Raw genomic sequence first — 22281 nt, forward strand, 5'->3', positions numbered from 1 at the left:
GTGAAGATACTTCTCTCACAGGTCTGTTGTGAGGATTCAAGTTTACTGATTCATCAGCTCTTCGCCCATTTAGACGAACATTATTTCCATCATCCCTAAACGCATCCTAAGTTTAAAAGTTGGATTTGGGGTTAGGGAGATGGCTCAAAGGGCTGGCGCGCATCCTGGAGTAGCCCCCAAGCACGTCCGGGTGTCGGGTGTCGCCAGATAAATGACGCCCCCCACAACCCCCAACTTGCAACCCGCCCAGAGTTGGATCTGAACCGAATCAAAACTCGGGAGTGCATTTCCTCTAGAACTAAGCTAAAAATCCAGTGGCTCTCAAAGTGTGACCCTAAATAAATACCCAAGAGCCGGTTGGAAATGCAAATAATCCGATTCCGTCGCAGATCTGCCGAGTTACAAACTTCGGAGACGAGGCCCTGCGCCTGAAGTTCCAACGAACCCTCGAGTGGATTTCTGAGGCGCTGGGGCGGGGAGCGGCCCCGGGGCCCCGCCCACTGGCTCGGCGCGGCGATCGGGCAAACCCCGACTCCAGGGGCGCTCCCCTCGCCCTTTCCCCATTCACGGGCGGCGGGGCGGCGCGCAAGGCCGTCTGGGACTTGTAGTGCGGCTGGCTGCTGCGCGGAGGCGCCTGCGCGCTGGCCGCCAACTCGCTCCAGTCGCTGTGCTCGGGGCTCGGGACCGGCTGCCATCTTAGTCGAGGGACGGAAGAGTCGTCGCGCCCCGAGTCCCGGTAAACACCCGCGGGTGGACTTGGGGGGGGGTGGTTGTAGGGAGAAATGGGAAGCCCGGAGGTGGGGGTCCCGGGATCGCGGGGTCCGAGGAGTGCGGCGCTGGAAGCCGGGACCCCGGAGCCCGGTCGCTCTCCCTTCTTCCCTCAGAGTCCGTGCCGGTGGGTTCGAGGGGAGCTTCTGCGGGCGTCCGGGTCTGGTCGGGGCGTGGGGTCGGCGGGACGCGCCGAGCGGTCATTGTGTGGCTGAGGGGTCGGGCGCCCCTGGCGTCGCGGGCGCCAAGTTGCGGAGGCTGGGCCGTGTGGGGGGCCCGGGAGGGTCCGGCCTCGCGCCCCTCAGCCCCACCCCGGGGCCCGCTCTCTCCCGCCGCCCCGGCCTAGGGTGCGGAGCCGGGCGGCCGCGGGCGACGTGGCCCTGAGACGGGCGGCGCCCCGGGCCCCCCTTGCCGCCCGCCCGGCCTTTCCGACCCTTCTCCGAGCCGCGAGGGGGGCCCAGTCCCGCGGCCGCCTCTCCCTCCAGTGATCCATTCTCTTCCGCCCTCCATTGTCCCCCCAGCGTGGTGGTCCCTGCTCGGTCGCCGTCCTCGGTGCCCGCCGCCGCCGCGAGCCCGGCGGCGCCTCCCGGGGCCGAATTTTGCGGACGTGGAGCTGTCAGTGTCCTCGCCGCTCCAAGTTGCCCTTTCCGTGGCGCCGCGAGCAGCACAAACAAAACAAGCTGGACGGGCTGGAGACGTGCGGGGCACCGGGCACCGGGCGCCGGGCGGGGTGGGGGGCCGCGACATGGGGGAACTCAAGTTTTCGGACTTTTCGTGACGCGACTCGGGAGCGCGATCCACGCAGCTGCGAGCCGCGCGCCCCGGGGAGACCTGGGCCCCCGAAGTTAGTGGGGACGGAACCCGGCGCCCTGGCAGCCGCCTCCGGACTCGCCCGCGCCCCCCCCCCCCCCTCGCGCCCCGCAGCTGGCCGCCTCGGTTTATTGTGTCTTCCCCGTGTCACCTCGGGCCCGCCGTTATTCTGTTCGCTGGGCTTTGTTGGAATTGAGGGGTGGGGAAGGAAGAGTGCGATTTCCCCTCTCGGAATAGTAATGAGGCGCTGCAGCTCGCCGGCGCCTTTGCGCGGCTCCCACCTCCGTCCTCCAGTCTTAACTCGATTGAAAGGGAGGTGGGGACAAGTAGTGTGTTTCCACCCTCACCGTCGGAGAGCCGCTTTGCTCTCTGCCGAGATAAGTTGCCATGGCAGATCTAGGGAGAGCCTGCGCTGTGTACGCATCGGTTCACCCAAGGCACAATTTCATATGAAGGTGGAAATGCAACTGCATAGTTGAACAGTGAATGTCATTTTGGGGGAAATTAGGCCAAAAGGAATTCCTCCTCGTGAATCAATCAGGTCAACAAGGGCGTGATAAGAAATGAAAAACAAGTGTAGAAAGACTCTTCCGTGTGTTCTATTGGAAGAGGAAAAATCATCTCTGTGTTCTTTAAAATTATGTCAGTTTCCTTGCAGGAAGAGGCAAAATCGTTAACTCCAAAATTTACCTTTGCGATAACTGGGTGCTTTTTATTTTTATTTAATTTATTTGCCCTGCCAGGGGGTGAACTAGGGTAGGACTTTTTTCTGCCATTCCTGGCAGTGCTCGAGTTACTCCAGGTTCTGCACTCTGGGATTACTCGTGGCATTGCTCAGGGAACCATAAGGAAGCTCGGAATCGATCCCAGCTTGGCTGTATGCAAGGCAGACACTCACTATAATATTGCTATGACTCCCCCCTTTTCAAAAAGTAGATATGCCAGGGTCTTCTGTTGTTGATTTAGTAGCTTTCTCTTGGCCCTAGAATTACATTTTAAAACAGGTTTTAGGCAGTTGGAGGGTTGGAGGGATGGCAGGATACATGATTGTATGTGTGAGGCCCTAAGATCAATTTAAAAAATAACATGTCTAAGGCAATCCTGATGTTTCTGGAAACTACCAAAACAAATAATACCATGGGCACACCAAGAATTACTTTAAAAACTTTGATACAGATGAAGAAATTACCAGTTCTCTTTGGGAGTTAGCCCCATAGGGAGTCGGGGCCTCCCCCTGCGTGTAACTGGGTCTTAGCTAAGGAGTTAGAGTGCGGTAGAGATGGTAAAGGGGGAGGACAGGACAGAGGAAACACTTTAGTGTTGTATGTAAATGCAGAGGATAGTGGAAGAAAAAGAGCTTAGGGAGCAAAAAGTGGGATGCAGTTGGAGAGTATTTTGAGAAGTGATGCCCCTATGTTATAATGAGACAACTCCTATGAAAAGTTGTAAGTAAAAGTCTAAACATTTTGAATTTTATGTTGTGGCATTAGACAGTTGTGTGTGTGTTTTTCTTTTCAAACAGGGAATTGATGAGTAATTTGTATTTTAGAAAGATGGTTCGGGTAATGGGAGTGAAAGAATGAAAGGGTCTGGCTGTTGGAAAGGTGGTGAAAAGAGCTGGAAGGAGTCTTGAGATGTTGTAAGATCAGGTGATGGCATTAATTTAATGTTATATTGTCATATTTTTGTATGAGGAATTTTTTTAAAGTCAGAGTAAAGGAGTCCTTGTCTCTCACAAGGACCCAGAAAGTCAATCTCAATAATAATGCCAGGTTATATTTGTTAGTTGTATCGGTTTATATTGTTTAGTAGTATTGCTTAAAAATTAGAATCAGGGGCTGGAATGATAGTACTGCCAGTAGGGTGCTTTGCTGCGTACTCGGTCAGCTAGTGTTTGATCCCTGGCACCTCAAATGATGTTCTAACCCCACCAGGAGTGATTGCTGAACATAGGGCTAGGAATAAGCCCGAAGCACTGCTGGGTATGGCCAAAAAACAAAACAACAACAAAAAATTAGAACCAGATGTAATGCTTAGGGAACTTAAAGATTAAACTTATGACTGTCAGCATTTTTTTTTTTTTTGCTTTTTGGGTCACACCCAGCGATGCTCAGGGGTTACTCCTGGCTCTGCACTCAGGAATTACTCCTGGCAGTGCTTGGGGGACCATATGGGATGCCGGGGATCGAACCTGGGTCGGCCGCGTGCAAGGCAAACGCCCTACCCGCTGTGCTATCGCTCCGGCCCAGCATTTTTTGTTTGTTTTATTTTGGTCATATACCTGGCGGTGTTTAGAGGCTGCTCCTCGTTCTGTGCTTGGAGATGTGTTACTCTTGGCAGTACTCGGGGGAACTGTTTGGTGCTGGATAACAAATCCTGGTCTCCTCTGTGCAAAGCATATACTTAGCTCATTGATCTTTCTCTGTGGACCCAACACTACTTTGTTTTTTGTTCCGGGGAAGGCTGGAGGATTGGACCATGCTCAGCTGTGCCCAGGCCTTGCTTTTGCACTCAGACATCACCCATGATGGGGCTCAGGGGACTCTATAGTGTGCTGGGGATTGAACTGTGTCTACTGTGTGCAAGGCAAGTACCTACCTGCTGTATTGTCTCTCCAGTCCCACTATTTGTTTTTTAAATAGTTTTTACTTAGAAAATAAGAGAGTGTCCCACAAAATAAAGAGGATATTATGCACTGTGAGCCAAGATGAGGGCAACTGTAGAACGGAAAACACTAACAGCACATTAAATTTTACCCCTTCTGGTGTCAGGAATAAACTCAGGGTCTCATACATGCACGGCAGGCACTGTTCTGCTGAGCCATATCCCCATTAACATTAACATTGTTCCCTATTAACATTACTGATCTCAATCCAAGCTTGTTGAAAATGTTTTTCTCTCACTTACAGAAATTTGCTATTTGAGGTTTTTATTTATATTTTTCCTTTTTTGGGTTTTGGGCCAAACCTAGCAATGCTCTCAGCTCCTGGCTCTGAATGCAGGAATTACTCCTGGAGGTACTTTGGGTGATCATATGGGATGTCAGGGATCAAACCCAGGTCAGTCATGTGCATTGTAAGTTTCCTACCCACTGCACTATCTTTCTGGCCCCACTATTTGAATTTTAGAGTTGGAAGAGGTTTATCTAGTCCACAGTGGCAAATATTTTTGTTTATGGGGCCAGCAGTTTTGTTGCTGGGTTTTTTGGGGGTGGAGTGAGGGTGGAGCTTTTTTCTTTTTTTTTTTTTTTTGCTTTTTGGGTCACACCCAGCGATGCTCAGGGGTTACTCCTGGCTTTGCACTCAGGAATCACTCCTGGCAGTGCTTGGTGGACCATATGGGATGCCGGGGATCGAACCCGGGTCGGCCGCGTGCAAGGCAAACGCCCTACCCGCTGTGCTATCGCTCCGGCCCCGAGGGTGGAGCTTTTGGGGCTATACCTGGCAGTGGTAGGGCTATTCTTGGATTTGTGCTTTGAGCTTACTTTTGGCACTGTGCTCAGGAATCACTCCTGGTAGTGCTTGGGGGGCAGTATATCGGGTGCTGGGGATTGAACCTGGGTTGACCGTCTGCCGTACTATCTCTCCAGCTCCTTAAACTATATTTTGTAACTTCATTGTTCTCCAGTTTACCAAGATGAATATGGGTTCCTAAAGAGGTTTTGGAATCAGACCAAAAGATGTGGGTGGGTTGGGTGGGAAATGAAATTACTTCTAGCCTATGCTTTTTGATTATTTAGACAGGAGTTTAACAAGGAACTTGGACCTTTAACTGAATTTGTTGTCTTCATTCTGGTTTCTGTATTAGTATTGATAGGAAATACCTCTGATTTTTTTCACCTTTCTTATTCCTCATCCCTCTGTTAATTATGAATTTTAATGATTGGTTTTCTTTATATATTTAAAGAAAAAGTATGTACATATTTATTTCTATTTTTTTGTGGCACCAACCTAATTTTGGCCTCATAATAAGCATTTCAGTAAAGGCCTGTTGATTTTTGTAGCTGTAAAAGATACTAACTTTAAGTCAATATAAATTAGGAAGGCAGGTTGCAACGTTGAATTGTAGCATTCTCTTTTTGGGAGGTTGGCCCTCAGCATAAAATATGTTGGAAACAAGCCTCATAACTAGAAGTAGTTGACCAGAAGTGATTCTGCCTGCATCCTCTTTTAGTCTGACAGTGCTCTGTCCTTGGAAAACTGCCAGCTCAGCAATTTTGTTTTTCAGAGTTGATGCTACTGCATTTTCTTGCAGTAGTTTTTTCTTCCTTAAAAAGTCTCTTAAGTTGTAGGGATGATCCTTAAGAATGACCCTTGTAGACAGAGTTTGTGTTTGTATGCTTATTCTTATTTTCCCATATGACTGTCAGAGCCACATGGTTATTACTTCATACTGTGTGTCCTTATCCCCATGTCTCACTTTCTTCCAGCCTGCCCCATTAGAAATTATCCAGTGAAATTATTTAAAAGACATTGCTCTTGGATTCGCAAGGTTATTGCTAATTTGATATGTTTAATTATGAGAATAAAGAGTTAATAGGAGGGCTGGAGCAATAGCACAATGGGTAGGGTGTTTGCCTTGCACGCTGCCGACCTGGGTTCGATTCCCAGCATCCCATGTGGTCCCCTGAGCACCGCCAGGAGTAATTCCTGAGTGCATGAGCCAGGAATAACCCCTGTGCAACGCCGGGTGTGACCCAAAAAGAAAAAAAAAAAGAGTTAATAGGTAAAAAAAGTTTTAATAGACCCTCCTTCTTCTCTCAGGTAACATGCATTTAACAGTGGCCTTCTGGAGACAACGCCTTAACCAAAAGAAGTGACTCCAACGGTGAGAACTTCAGGTATGGTGGTGGCAAGCCTCTGAGAGAAATTTAAGGGGTAGAAATACTAGGCTAGCCCTGGTTATATTATTGCTGTGGGAAGGTATGGGGAGAGAACATTGTTGATATATCAGTTGGCTGATAAAAAGGATGATTTTCACTTGATCTGCAATTCAAAGCTTCCTCTACAAGGAATAGCATGTAATCCTCATGCCCTTAATTTGTTTACTTTGATTATGGTTTTCCTAGCATACTTCGACATATTTTTCTACTTGTGTGGTTTTATAAATGTCACTGTTCACTTGTCTAGATGTATAGTATGTGCATGATTAAGTTGTAAAAATTAGGCCTGAGGGGGATACTCAAAGGGGTCCTGAGTTTGAACATGGCACTATATATCCTGTCTTAACTCCCTTAACACCCAGGACTGACAGGAGTGACTCCTAGCACCACTGGTATTGAGCAGCATCACATTGCTGGGCCCAAGCACCGAACTATCAGATCTATACCACTGTCACTGGGAGTTTAATCTGTTTTGTTTGGGTGTAGCCCCCCCCCCCCACACACATAGACACACACAGACACAAGACCTGTTATACTCAGGGCTTACTCTTGGCTCTATGTTCAGAGATCACTCCTCACAGGCTCAGGGGTCCATTTAGGGTGCCTGGGATTGAACCTGGGTTGGCTGTGTGCAAGGCAAGTGCCCTTTCTGCTGTATAGTCACTCTGGTCCCAGTTCTTTTTGTTTTGGGGCTACAACTGACAGTGCTCAGAGGCTGTTCCTTGCATGGTACTTGAGTGATCACTCCTGGCAGTGCACATGGTATTCTTTTTTATAGTTATGGAGAAAACAGGATGATAGAAGTACTTGGTGAGAGATAACAAGGAAAGGAGGCAGGTAAGAGAGAAAGTAGATGGTCAAATAAGAGATGGTCAAGAAGTCCTCTTCCAAGGAAAAACATGAATAATAACAAAAAGGGAAAAAAAAGGTAAAAAGATAGGGACAGGAAAGAAGGCGGCCTTAATCTCCTTAATGATTATATAATAACTCAAAAAAGTTACAATACTGAGAAAGATCACTCTTCATGTCTAATGTCTTTAACTATTTCTAAAAGTCTCTACTTCATTCTAAGCTCACAAAGTAGTTCTTTGTAGAAAGAAAACTGGGCCAACATTCAAGAGTCTTGGATTCTATTCTGGCCTTGATATTTTTCTACTTGTGTGGATGACTCTACTTGTAATCCAAATTCCATAATCTTAGACAATTCACTAAAATCACTCTGGGCCTTCACTTTCTCAGTTGTATTTAGAAAGTATAGGACAAGGATGCTGGATATTTGCCTTGTAGGGTGTTTTCCTTGCATGCAGCTGACCTGGGTTTAATCCCCAGCATCCCATATGGTTCCCCATCACCACCTGCAGTAATTTTTTTTTTCTTTTTGGGTCACACCCAGCGATGCACAGGGGTTACTCCCTGCTTTGCACTCAGCAATTACTCCTGGCGGTGCTCAGGGGACCTATGGGATGCTCGGAATCGAACCCGGGTGGGCCGCGTGCAAGGCAAACACCCTATCCGCTGTGCTATTGCTTCAGCCCCATGGAGTAATTTTGAGTGCAGAACTAGAAGTCCTGAGCATTGCTAAGTACTGAGTGTGGTCCAGAGACAAGACAAAAAACCAGGGATACCCCCCCCCATACACACACACACACACACACACACACACACACGCAAGCACAGGAAAAGGGGATTATAGGAGATTATTGAATGTTTTTGTTTTGGGGGCCACATCCACACAATGCTCAGGGTTACTCTTGTATCTGTACTAGGGAATTATTCCTGGTGATGCTTGGGGTATCATATGGGGTGCCAGGGATTGAACCCAGGTGAACTGTGTGCAAGGCAAGTTCCTTACCTGCTGTATTCTAGGTTTATTTTTCCTAGCTCACTCGTTTATTTACTAACTCATTAGTATACTATATAGCCCCTGAAACATCATGAGTGAGCCCTGAACATTTTGTTGAGAATGTAGCAAAAGAAAAAAAAAAGGATGAAAAAGAGACTTAAAAAAAGAAATTGATTGAGAAATTTCATTTGCTTGGTAAGCTTTGGTTTGCTCTCCAGTCATTGGTGCAGAAAAGAATAAGCTTTAAAATTTAGTCTTGGAGGGGGCTGGAGCGATAGCACAGCGGGTAGGGCGTTTGCCTTGCACGCGGCCGACCCGGGTTCGAATCCCAGCATCCCATATGGTCCCCTGAGCACGGCCAGGGGTGATTCCTGAGTGCAGAGCCAGGAGTAACCCCTGTGCATCGCCAGGTGTGACCCAAAAAGCAAAAAAAAAAAAAAAAAAAAATTTAGTCTTGGAGCTGAAGCAATAGTACATCAGGTAGAAAGCTTCCCTTGCACGTGATGGACCCAGGTTCAATCCCCAGCACCCCATATGGTCCACCAAGTACTGCTAGGAGCAATCCCCAAATGCAGAGCCAGGAGTAAGTTCTGAGCATTTCTAGGTGTAGCCCCAAACAGACAAAAAATAAAATTTAATCTTTCAGGTGGCTGGAAAGATAGGGGGTAAGGCACTAGCTTTGCATTTAGTGGACCCAGGTTTGATTTCTGACACCCCATTTTGTTCTTGGAGCATCGCCAAGAGGGATTCCTGAACACAGAGCCAGTTGTAAGGATAGCCAGGTGTGGCTCAAAACCAAAATAAAATCAAATTGAGGGCCAGAGCAATAGTTCAGACTGTAGGGTGATTGCCTTGCACACAGCCAACCTGGTTTCTGGCCTCACATAGGTCCCTCAAACACAGCCAGGAGTAATTCCTGAGTGCAGAGCAAGGGGTAACCCCTAAGCATGCTGGTGTGGCCCAAAGCTGAAAATAAATAAAATCAAGTCTTTTGACTAAATTTTTCTTCCATATAATCAGTTTGGATAGTCAAAAGTTTGTATAGAATACTAGTCAGGGAATCATATTTTAGGGGCTAACTGTGGTCCAAGTTTGATGATTTTATTTTGAATTTTGCCCTCTACCATGTACTGATAATAGGATCTTCACCAGTTTGTTTAATTTTGTGCTTTAGTTTCCTGTCTGTTATTTGGGATTAGTAATATTATATCCATAGGGTCATTATGTAGATTAACTAAAATAATGTATTTTCACTTGTGTAGTACTTTACTCATAGTAAGCAAGATCTGTTAATTGTGTTGTTACTGTCATTATCATTACTACCATTTTGTCTTAAAATGTTCTCAGTTTATTAATTCATTTAGTAACTAGGTAAGCATTTAAAGTAGTAATGATAGTACTTTAAAAGACTACAAGGGTTAGGTGAACATTTTAAGTAATCGTCATGGGTCATATTGAACTTAAATGAACTAATGAATTTGTGAGCCACTGTCTGCCTTACTATTTAAAATTTGAAGCAAAATTTGGTATTTTAGCCATTTTTGAAACATTCTATTTAGTGTTAGCTTCCTAAATCTGAGGCAAGTAGAGACTGATAATGGTCTGAATATCTTAAATTTTTTCTAAAGAGAAGTTAAAAATCCAGATTTGTTAAGAAATTCTTATTTTTAAACATTGGCAACTTACGAATTTGTAATATAAACATTGTGGGCCAAACAAATCACCACTGTGGGTAGAATTGGTCCTGTGGGTTCTCACTTTGCAACCTCTGATCTGGGTTTTTTTTTCCACCTTTTGCAGCATAAGCCATGGTTTCTGCCCACTGGGGGAAAAGTCCTTGCTTAAAATTGAAAATAGGGCTAGGGTAATAGTACAGTGAGTGGATCGGCCACTTGCCTTGCACGTGCCTGACCAGAGCTTTGATCCCAGGTACCCCATCTGCTTCTTTGACTGCTGCCAGGAGTGATCCCTGCATGCAGAGCTAGAGCTTAGAGCACTGCTAGATAAGGCCTCTCCACCCAAGCCCCCACCTCCCTCAAAAAATAAAAAAAGGATTTAGTTCAAACAGTCTGGAGAGATAGCTTAATAAACTGAGCAAATGCTTTGCATGTGGGTAGTGTAGGTTCCACCCCTAGTAGCTCATGGTTCTCTGAACACTGCTAGAAGTAGCCCCCAGCACTGTACTTCTAGGTGTATCTCAGACCTTCCAGACATTACTCCACCAAGTTTAAAGCAATACATCCAAATAATCTTGAAAGCATAGAAGAGCAAAATTATTTGAATAGGGAATTCTGAATGGGCAAAGGTGCTTGTGATTGTGGGAGTACAGTGATTAGATTAGTTGGAGTTTATTTTGGTTTTTGGATCACACCTGACAGTGCACACCTGAGCACGGCTGAGTATGACCCCCAAACAAAAATTTGCATGATAGAGTTTTATTAAGTAAGTCTCTTAAGTGGGCTGGAGCGATAGCACAGCGGTTAGGGTGTTTGCCATGCATGCCGCCGACCTAGGTTCTATTACTCTGTCCCTCTTGGAGAGCCCAGCAGGCTACCGAGAGTATCTTACCCGCATGGCAGAGCCTGGCAAGCTACCCGTGGTGTAGTAGATATGCCAAAACAGTAGCAAGTCTCACAATGGAGATGTTACTGGTGCCCACTCAAGCAAATCGATGAGGAACGGGATGACAGTGATACAGTGAAGTCTCTTAAGTAAATTGAAGAATGTTAGATATAGATTAAGTATGACTTTGAATGTTGTGTACAGATATCTGTTTGAGTACCCTTTAATTTTTTTAGGTATATTTCCAGAAGTGGAGTTGCTGAAACCTGTGTTAATTCTATTTTCAGTTTAGTTTTTTTTTCCCCTCCTTCTTCATTGTTGTTTTGTAGTTGGCAATGAGTGATGTTGCACACACAATTGGTTGATCATACACTTGTAGCACCAGCATGGCATTATTGCCTGGATCCTAGTTGGCCTGTGGGTGGTGCCAGGGATCCGGTGCTGTTCCGTTGAGAAATCTTCCACCTGCCACCCCCCACTTTGATTATAATGATTGCAGTACCAGGGCTTGAATCCATGGCCTAACATATAGATGTATGCTCTATCATTGAATCACGTCCCTGGCCCCTGATTTATGTTTTCAAGGAATCATCAGATTGTTTTCCATAGCAGCTGTTACTGTTTTAAATTCACAATTGCAGTGTACAAGAGTCCCATTTTTCAACACCTCTGCCAACATTTGTTACGTATATTACTATTTTTTTTACCATAGCCAACTGTGCCCAGGGCTCTGTGCTCAGGGATCATTCCTGGTGTGATGTGTTTGAGGGAATCCTATGCAGTGCTGGGGATTAAAGGAGTATGCTTCAAGCAAGGCAAGCATTTTACCCTCTGTACAAGCTGTTTTTTGTTTTTTTTTTAATGTCATCCTAATGGGTAAAATAATGTTTCATTGTGATTAGTTGCGTTATTGTAATAATCGTTGTAATAGAGCCTCTTTTCATGTGCATATTGGTTATTTGATGTCTTTAAAGAAGTATTTGTTCAAATCCTTTATACAATTAAAAAAATTGCATTGTTTTTGTCTGATTATTTTATAGCTGTTGTCTATGTTTTTTTGTATCAGTCTATTGCTATTCTTTCTTTCCTATTCACAGAATAACTGGAATGATCCATTCCTTTATATTTAGATTATAAAAGACAATAAGTAGTGCTTTCTGAAAAGGTGAAGGTTGGTTGGGACTGGGCTTTCATTGTACTTTTCCTCTAGTTTTGCATTTGTTTGGTTTTCTTGTTGTTGTTTTGTTTTGTTTCGTTTTGGGCAGTGTTCTGGGGTTTCTGCTGGCTTAGGGGGACCATATATGGGATGCCAGAGATCCAACCAGGGTCAGCTGTATGCAAGGCAAGTGCCCTGCTCTCTGCACTATCTCCCCAACCCCCTGTTTTGTTTTTTTTTAACTACTTATTTGATGGCTTATAAAAGATTATGTGTCCCCCTCACCCCAATTTTTGGGCAACACCGAGTGGTGCTCAGGGTCTTTCTGATAGTGCTCAGGAGCTGTTCAGTGGCTGGAGATCCAACTTGGTCTAAAGCATGCTAAGCTTTTGCTTCAATAACTTGAGTTTTCTGTCCAACCTAAGATTAAATGTTTAAGAAAATAAATTCTAGTATCCTTTAAGTATCAGAGTAGGAGGGCTGAAAAGATAGTATAGAGGATAAGGTGTTTCCTTTGCCTGCCCTGGTTTGATTCCCAGCAATGCCTATGTTCTCTTGAGCACGATAAGTAGTGAACCCTGAGCACAGCCAGGAGTAAGCCTTGATCATTGCCAGGTATGACCTAAAATTCATTCCTTCCCCCAAGAAAGTATACTTGTTAAATGTAAGTTAACCTAAAATATCTAAATATGGGTATTTATATTTTGTAATTTGTGGGGAAGGAGGGGTTGTTGCTTGACTTATTTGTCTTGTAATAATCTAGTTGTAAGAATTCTTTATAAATTTCTGAGTTTGTTTTTGTTTGTTTTGGTTTTGGGGCCACACCCGACAATATTCAGGGCTTACTTCTGGCTCTGCACTCAGGAATTATTCCTGGCTGTGCTCAGGAAAACATATGTGATGCCAAGTATCAAACACAGGTTGGGTGTGTGCATGGCAGGTGTGTGTGTATGCTGCACCGTTTCTCTGGCCCCTGAATTCTTTGTAAATTTCTGATGTTAACCTTTATCATAAATGTCTCAGTCTTTTACAAATGTATTCCCCTGTCCTTTTTGCCCTCCCTCCCTTCTTCTCTCCCTTTCTTCCTTCCTTCCTTTTTTTTTTTTTGGCCACACCCAGCAGTACTCAGGGCTCAGTTTTGTTTTATGATTATGGATCACTCCTGGCAGCACTACATGACCACAATTCAGTGCTAGGGATTGACCCTGGGTTGACTATGTGCTAGGCAAATGCTTTAGCCATTATACTGTCTCTGGGTGCAAAATTCCCTCCTTTTCTCCCTCCCTCCCCCCTCCCTCCCCCCTTCTCTGTTTTCTCTCCCTTTCTTTTCCCTCCCTCCCTCTTTTTTCCCCTCCCTCCCCCCTCCCCTCCCCCCTCCCCTCCCTCCCTCCCTCCTTTCTTCCTTCCTTCCTTCCTTCCTTCCTTCCTTCCTTTCCTTTCTTTCTTTCTTTCTTTCTTTCTTTCTTTCTTTCTTTCTTTCTTTCTTTCTTTCTTTCTTTCTTTCTTTCTTTCTTTCTTTCTATTTTGTCACTATATATCAAACCTAGGGCTCTGGAAAGCAGAGTATGAATCCAGTAAACCATCTCCCTACATTCTTAATTTTTTTTTTCCATTTTCACAACCCTCCCCTTTTAAAACAGTATTCTATTTTGGACCGTAGAGGTAGAAGAGCAGGTAAGGTGTTTGTCTTGTATATGGCCAATCTAAGTTTGAGTTCAGTCTTTTTTTTTTTTTTTTTTTTTGCTTTTTTGGGTCACACCCAGCGATGCACAGGGGTCACTCCTGGCTCATGCACTCAGGAATTACTCCTGGCGGTGCTCGGGGGACCATATGGGATGCTGGGATTCGAACCCGGGTCGGCCGCGTGCAAGGCAAACGCCCTACCCGCTGTGCTATCACTCCAGCCCCGAGTTCAGTCTTCATATGTCCCACAAACACCACCAAGAGTAAGCACCACCTGTATCTTTAGAGTTCCTGAATATTAAAGTGATTTCAAACAACAGTTTCTTGGGTGCCAAGAAGTTTAACATTATATGTAATTAGGTTGTAGAATTCATACCAATATTGTTTGTAGAAGAGTAATATTTATAGTAACATATTAGTAGTTACCTTTATTGTAGCATATTAAATCCTTTAAACTGCAGTAAATAGGAGAAGCTCTGGGGGTAGGTGCCAGTATACAGCACCGTCACACCAAGTTCTCAGCACTGCTCAATGTTAGGTGAATGCCAAAGATGCATCAGGCTCCTGGCAAAGCTGATCTTGAACGCAGAGGGACAGCAGGACCCCAGCCGAAACCCCAAGCACAATCCCTGATGGAAAAACATTAGTCTTCAGCATCACCATGCTGCATTTCCAGACCTGCAAAATCTCCAGGAGAGCACCAGAAATGGATCAGGTGCTTGGCTAAGGTAACCTGGAGCCCAAGACCGACAGCAGGGTAACAGTACTTCCAAGAGAGAGAAGAAGATTGTTTGGGCCTTCCAAAAGCACATAACTGCTATTGTGCCACATGATACTTCACCCTTCATAGTATTCCACTGGGTACATAATACTCACCCTCTATGGTATTCCACTGGGCACAGATGGAATCTGGCAATAAATTCAGTCCTAAAAACAGACACAATGGGGAATCAGTATACAACCCAAACATGCCTAGTGAGCATATAGGGTAGCTCTAAAGACTCAACAAATAATAACCAACTATATAACCTCTCAGATAAGGACATCAGAGAGGAAATGATGACGTTTAATGAGCTCAAAGAAATAATAAAACTAACAGCCAATAAAACACAAGAGAATTTGAGAACAGAAATGAGAAAAAACCCAAGCAGAAATGACAGAACTAAAGAATTCTGGTGGGGCTGGAGTAGATAGCACAGCAGGTAGAGTGTTTGCCTTGCATGCAGCCAACCTAGATTCGATTCCCAGCATCCCATATGGTCCCCCAAGCACCAGGAGTAATTCCTGAGTGCATGGTCCTCAAAATAAATGGATAACAGACAGAAGAACTCTGGGATAAATTCAAGAGGAACAACATAAGAGGAACAACATACAAATTGTTGAGATCAGGAAGGCAATTTTGATGAAGACATGATAGTCAAAGAAATCATCACTGAGAAGTTTCTCGAATTGAAGAGCATATGCACCCAGATCTAAGAGTGCTGAAGGGTACCAGCTAAGAGACCCACCCACATAAAACCACTTCAAGACACATCCTAATCAGAATAATGAAAGCCAAAGAGCATCTGGTGCTCTTCTGGAGCAACAAGATTTCTTCTGAAAGCAGTAAGACCAATGAGGGAAATCACATACAAAGAAACATCCATAAGACTTAGACTTATCAAATGATACCCTGTGAACCCAAAGACAAGGATGGAATATAATTGAAAAAAAGATTCTGTGATAAGGTTTAAGCACATGTTCAAAGTCAGAGGTAGGAAGACAATTTTTTTTTTTTTTGCTTTTTGGGTCACACCCAGCGATGCTCAGGGGTTACTCCTGGCTCTGCACTCAGGAATTACTCCTGGCGGTGCTTGGGGGACCATATGGGATGCCGGGGATCGAACCCGGGTCAGCCGCGTGCAAGGCAAATGCCCTACCCGCTGTGCTATCGCTCCAGCCCTGGAAGACAATATTTTAAGCAAACACTCCCACAAAAAGGCTGGGGTGGCCATAGTTGTATCAGAAAACATCAACTTCAGGCTGAAAAAAGCTATAAGACAGAGGCATTTCTTAATAATAAGGGACATGTGTATTAGGAAGAACTCACACTACTAAAACATGTGCACCTAATGATGACCAGTAAGATACTTAAAACAACAGCTTTTAAGTATGTTTTAACAATGACTTCGGGAAGACATTGATAGCAACACAATTATAGTTGGAGACTTCAGTACCACTCTGTCACATCTCCATAGATCAACTTGACGAAAACTCAGCAAGAGTATACTGGCTTTGAAGGAAATGGAAGAGAGGGTTTAATTTATAAAAAGTTGAATACACATACTTCTTCAATGCACATGGGACATTTTCCAAATCAGATGACATGATGAGCCACAAAACATACTTCTATAAGGTCAGGAGGATAGAAATTATATCAACTATTTTCTCAGACCACGAAGCACTGAGAATAGAAGTTAATTGCATCAAGAAACAAGTAACACCTGGAAATTACGCAGCTCACTATTGAACAACCAGTGTGTCAGAGGACATTGGAGAAGAAATCAAAACACAAGAGAGTGAGGACACAAGCTGCTGGGACTTGTGGGACACAGCAAAAGCAGTGTTAAAGGGAAAATTTATAGCTATGAGAGCATTTCATCAGAAAGGAAGAAAGAGTTCACATAAACAACCTAAGTGCACAGCTTAAGAAACTGGGAAATGAACAACAAAAGGACCCCAAAGCAGAAGGAATGAAATAATGAAACAGCAGAAATGAATAAAATGGAATTAAGCCCCAGTCCAATTTTTATTTTTATTTTTTTTGCTTTTTGGGTCACGCCTGGTGGTGCACAGGAGTCACTCCTGGCTCTGCACTCAGGAATTACCCTGGCAGTGCTCAGGGAACCATATGCCATATGGGATGCTGGGGATCGAACCCGGGTTGGCCGCGTGCAAGGCAAACGCCCTACCCAGTGTGCTATCACTCCAGCCTCCCAGTCCAAAATATTAATGAAACAAAGAGCTGGCTCTTTGAAAAAGTAAACAAGACTGATAAGCCATTAACAAGACTCACAAAGGTAGAGGGAGAGAGAAAACCCTAATAAACCAAATCAGAAAAATGAAAGGGGTGAGGGGCCAGAGTGTGAGTACAGTGGGTAGAGCACTTGTCTTGCATGCTACCAACCTGGGTTGATTCCAACCTCTCGTGGTCCCTTGAGCACTGCCAGGAACAATTTCTAAGTGCAGAATTGGGAGTAATCCCTGAGCATTGCTGGGTGTGACCCAAGAAAAACAGGAAAAGGTAGGAGTGTGGGTGGGCATGTTACAACAGATTCCACAGGAAATCAAAGGATGATCAGGGTTTATTTTGAAAATCTTTATTCCATGAAATAAGAGAACCTAGAAAAAATGCATCGAGTTTTGTATGCTTATAACGTCCCAGGGATGAACCAAGATATGGAACAACACCTGAATAGAACTAATGCTATGGAGGAAATCAAAATAGTAAGTCTCCCCAAAACAGAAGCCCAGGCCTAGATGGATTCACTAGTGACCTCTTTCAAACTTTTAAAGAAGAACTAGTGCAAATCCATTTAAGGCTCTTTCAGGAAATTGAAGAACAGAAACCCTCCCAGTCTGTGAAGTAAACATTACCCTTATAACAAAAGCAGAGAGAAAACACAAAAAGAGAATTGCAAACCGATGATATTCCTGATGAACATAAATGCAGAGATCCTCAACAAAATACTAGCAAACTGAATCCAACAACTCGCCAAAAAGATCATGCACCATCACCAGGTAGGATTCATCCTGGGGGTGCAAGGATGGTTTAACAAACACAAGTCAATTAACACATCACTACAAAAAAAAAAAAAGAAAATCATAAGATCGTATCAGTAGATGCAGAGAAAGCATTTGGCAAGATCCTGCACCCATTCATTGTAGAAACTTAAAAAGGAAAAGGAATTATAGGAACTTTCCTTAGCATACACCCTTTATCACAATTATGGGGGGCGCACGGAGGAAGGCAACTTTTCCCTCTAAAGTTAGGCATTGCCCACTCTCATCACTTATATTCAATACAGTACTGAATGTATGTGCCGTAACAATTAGGCAATAAAAATATATTAAGGGCACTCAGTAAAGGAAGAGTCAAGCTTTCACTGTTTGTGGATGATGTGATTTTTATATGTAGAAAACCCTAAAGACTGCAAAAAAGCTTGTAGAAACTATATACTTATATAGTCAAGTAGAAGACTATAAAATCAACATCAAAAGTCCTTGGCTTTCCTATATGCAAATGAAATAGATTAATAAAACAATCCCAGATTGGAAACTGGCCTCACATGCTGTGGGAAAAGGCAGCTCAGATAGAGAAGGGACTCCAAGTAGAGGATGTTAGGAGGACCCATTTGGGTTGAATGATCCGTGCCCAAAGTAGACTAGACCAAACAAGATCGCCACTCAATACCTCTGTTGCAAACTACAACACCCAAAAGGAGAGTGAACAAAAGGGAATGCCTTTTTGAAGCAGGGTGGGGTGGTGGGGAATGGGACAGGGTGGTGGGAGGGATACTGGGAACATTGGTGGAGGAGAATGGACACTGGTGGAAGGATGGATAACTGATCACTGTATGACTAAAATGCAAATACGAAAGTTCATAACTTTGTAATTGTACCTCATGGTGATTCACTAATAAACTTAAAAACAAAAAACAAGCCCATTCACAGTTGTGCCTCAGAGAAACAATTACCTGGTAATCCATTTAACTAAAGTGGTGTAAGACTTATACAAAGAAAATTACAAAGCACTAGTTAAGAAATAAAAGTGAAGTCAAAGAAGTGGAAACACATCTCCTGCTCATGGATTGGGAGGATTAACACCTGTCAAAATAACAATACTTTCCTAAGCATGATACAGATTAGACTACAGTCCTTATAGTATACCCACAACATTTTTCGAGGAAATAGATCAAACACTCCTGAACTTCACATGGAACAATAACCAGTCTCCACCCAAATATCCAAAGCAGTCCATGGAAAAAAGATGAGAGGTATCAATTTCTCCAACTTCAAAACGTACTACAAAGTGATAATAATTAAAACTGGAAAAAATATATTGGAATGAAGACAGACCTTCAGGTCAATGAAATAGAATAAAAAATCCAGAAACATCCTCAGCTATATGGTCAGTTAATCTTTGATAAAGGAGCAAAGAATATGAAGTAGAGTAAGGAAAGCCTCATCAACAAATGGTGCTGGAAAAACTGGTTGGCCACATGCAAAGAAGTAAACTCAGCCCTCTTTTTAATGTCATGCACAAAAGTGAAATAAAAACGTATTAAAAACCTTGATATCATATCTGAATCCATAAGGTACATAGAGCAGAACATAGGCAGAGTACACCATGACATTGAAGATAAGGCTAAAGGTATCCTTAAGGATAAAATGCCACTGCCCAAGCAAATGGAAGTAAAAATAAACAAATGGGATTACATTAAATAAGAAGCTTCTTTACTTCAAAGGAAGCAGTAACCAGAACACAAAAACAGCCCACAATCTAGTAGAAATTACTTTGGCAATACTCTGAACGATAGCACAGTGGTTGGGCATTCGCCTTTCACACAGCCAACCCAAGTTCGATTCCTCTGCCCCTCTCAGAGAGCCCGGCAGGTTACCGAGAGTATCTCGCCCGCATGGCAGACCCTGGCAAGCTACCCGTGTGTATTGGATATGCCAAAAGCAGTAATAATAAGTCTCTCAATGAGAGACGTTACTGGTGCCCGCTCGAACAAATCGATGAGCAACGGGATGACAGTTACAGTGACTACTCATCTGATAAAGGATTATTATATATAAACACTAGTAGAACTTGACAAGGAAAACAACCCTACTCCATCAAAAAATGGGGAAAAGAAGTAATGCAAATTCCAAAAGGCATTACTGTTATCGCTGTCATCCCGTTGTTCGTCCGTTTACTGGAGCGGGCACCAGTAACGTCTTTATTCCTCCCAGCCCTGAGATTTTAGCCGCTTCTCCTTACTTGTCCTCCCCAACGATTGTAGGCTCTTTCAGGGTCAGGGGAATAAGACCTATTGTTACTGTTTTTGGCATATCAAATACGCCACGGGTAGCTTGCCAGGCTCTGCCCGTGCGGGCAGAATACTCTCGGTAGCTTGCCAGGCTCTCTGAGAAGTATATATACATACATATGTATATATATATACACATACATACATATATGCATTACTCTCTATGATTTGTTGCCTCAGAGCATTAGGTGTAACCCAAATATTAAAAAAAGGGAAAGCAAAGCAGGGTGAAACTGCTAGAAAACCTTCAGAATAATTTCAAAATAATTTAAACTTTTTTATTAAAGATTATATAACAGTTATCAACTAGACAGCTAAACAATTAGACAGCACAAGCAGGGATTGGTTTTGAACATGTTTTTTTTTTTTTTTCTTTTTGGGTCACACCCGGCAATGCTCAGGGGTTACTCCTGGCTCTGCACTCAGGAATCACCCCTGGCGGTGCTCAGGGGCCCATATGGGATGCTGGGAATCGAACCTGGGTCGGCTGCGTGCAAGGCAAACGCCCTACCCATTGTGCAATCACTCCAGCCCCTTAACATGGGTTTTTACCATACTATTCTTTACATAGAAGCAAGATGCTGGCTCCCAGAAGCTCGACCATCCCCGACAGGCCACATTTAGGCTTTACAAGGAGAGGACAAAGTAGGAAGTGCTGCACCGTCAATGGCAGGATTCAGACATCCGGGCCTGGAAGATGCTCGAAGGCTGGAGCAAAGTCTTGAAGGCAGGAGGTCAGCACCACAGGGTCCCCAGCCACTGTCAGAAACTGACCTCCAGGCACCTCCTGCACAGAGTCTCTGGGCACTGCCAGATGTGGCCCCAAAAGCAAAATAAATGTTTCAAGATTTTCCTCAGCGCCCAGTTGGGAAGCCCTGAAGAACAGCCCTGCACAGGCTGAGGTCAGGCTCTGCACACCACACTCAGGGCACTACTAGCCACGTGCACCGAGGGAGCACCGTGTCAGGCCCAACAAGGAAATGCGTGCGTCTCACTGACATCAGCTGCGAGACCAGAGTCAGTGACTCCTGGAGTCTGCACAGCAGCCAACATGTTGGCCCTGACTCCCGGACAGGAGCGGAGACCCACAACTTGGGAGACCAGTGTCCACACTGCTGGAGAGAGCTGAGCCACTCAGCCCCCAGTACCCATGGCCCAGTCCCCCAGGGTCCTCCTCGGGGGACAGCAGTGGAGTATTTGGGAACAAATCTGAATTCTTTTATCAGTCATTAAAAAAAAAAAAACCTGTCCGGCCTCTGCCCGTCCCCAGGTAGGTTCTCCGCAGCGGTGGTCTGCTAAAAGACCACCAGAAAGCTCTGGCCGTTCCCTTTATCTGTGCCCCAGACTTCTGCTCATCTTGTGGGAACCTCAGTGCCTCTGTGCTAGTCTCCGGGCAGCATCTGACCCAAGTTTGGACCTGCTGGCAGTCCTGGACCAAAAGGCCATGTGAAAATCTGTATATCACCATGCTGTATATCACTAATCATATCACCATGCTGTATATCACTAAACAACAGTGAGGCACCGTCTCACATCTGCAAGACTGGCATGCATCAAAAAGAATAACCAGTGTTGGTATAATTGCAGATGAAAAAGGGACTCTAATTCATTGCTGTTGGGAATGTATACTGGTCCAGCCTTTTTTTGAAAATGAAGTGGACATTCCTCAAAAAGCTAGGAATTGAGCTTCTAAATGACCTAGCAGTTCCACTTCTGGGAATATAACCAATGGCCCAATGCAGAGAACACATCTGTACTCCCATATTCATTGTAGCAGTATTCACAGTAGCCAAAAATCTGCAAACCAAGATTCCCAAGAAACGAATGGATAAAGAAGCTGTAGTACAGATACACAGTGGAATATTACTTGGCCATAAGAAACGATGGAGTCATACAATTTGCTGATACATAGATCTGGAGAGTATCATGCTGAGTGAAATGAGGGAGAGGAACAGAATGATCTCATATGCAGTATATAAAGAAACGTAGGGGCCGGAGCGATAGCACAGCGGGTAGGGCGTTTGCCTTGCACGCGGCCGACCTGGGTTCGATCCCCGGCATCCCATATGATCCCCCAAGCACTGCCAGGAGCAATTCCTGAGTGCAAAGCCAGGAGTAGCCCCTGAGCATCGCTGGGTGTGACCCAAAAAGAAAAAAAAAGAAAGAAAGAAAGAAACGTAGTAAAGGAATAAGAAACCCAAATGCAATAGATAACAGTGGGAGAACTGGTGTCATAGTAATTATCTTGCTACTTGAGCAAAGGGGAATAGGTCAGGGAAGGGATCACTACAACAATCAGAGGGAAGTGGTCACTCTAGAGGAGAATACTGCTATCGAGGCAGGCAGGGTTGTGGGTATTTGGAAACCAGGGCACTGGTTAAGTGATTGGCATTGGAACATTGCACACCTGATACACCTGAAACTCAGTCATGAATTAATTTGTAACCATGTAACTCAGTGATTCAAGAAAAATTTTAAACTGTAGTATGTAGTCAAAACCAGA

At 44.4% G+C, this 22281-nt stretch overlaps 1 protein-coding gene across 2 annotated transcripts in view; it reads left to right on the forward strand.

Moving 5' to 3' along the window:
- Positions 1–657: 657 nt before the first annotated feature.
- Positions 658–22281, forward strand: part of ITCH (itchy E3 ubiquitin protein ligase) — a 102723-nt gene continuing 81099 nt past the window's right edge. Inside the window, exons 1-2 of one of the 2 annotated variants that reach the window (XM_004612555.2) lie at positions 658–736; positions 6342–6418. The gene's annotated coding sequence lies outside the window, so the exon portion shown is untranslated. The remainder of the gene's footprint in view (positions 737–6341; positions 6419–22281) is intronic. The other variant, XM_055138453.1, reaches the window with a different exon arrangement.

Source organism: Sorex araneus, chromosome 5, assembly GCF_027595985.1.
Source record: "Sorex araneus isolate mSorAra2 chromosome 5, mSorAra2.pri, whole genome shotgun sequence".
NCBI lineage: Eukaryota > Metazoa > Chordata > Mammalia > Eulipotyphla > Soricidae > Sorex > Sorex araneus.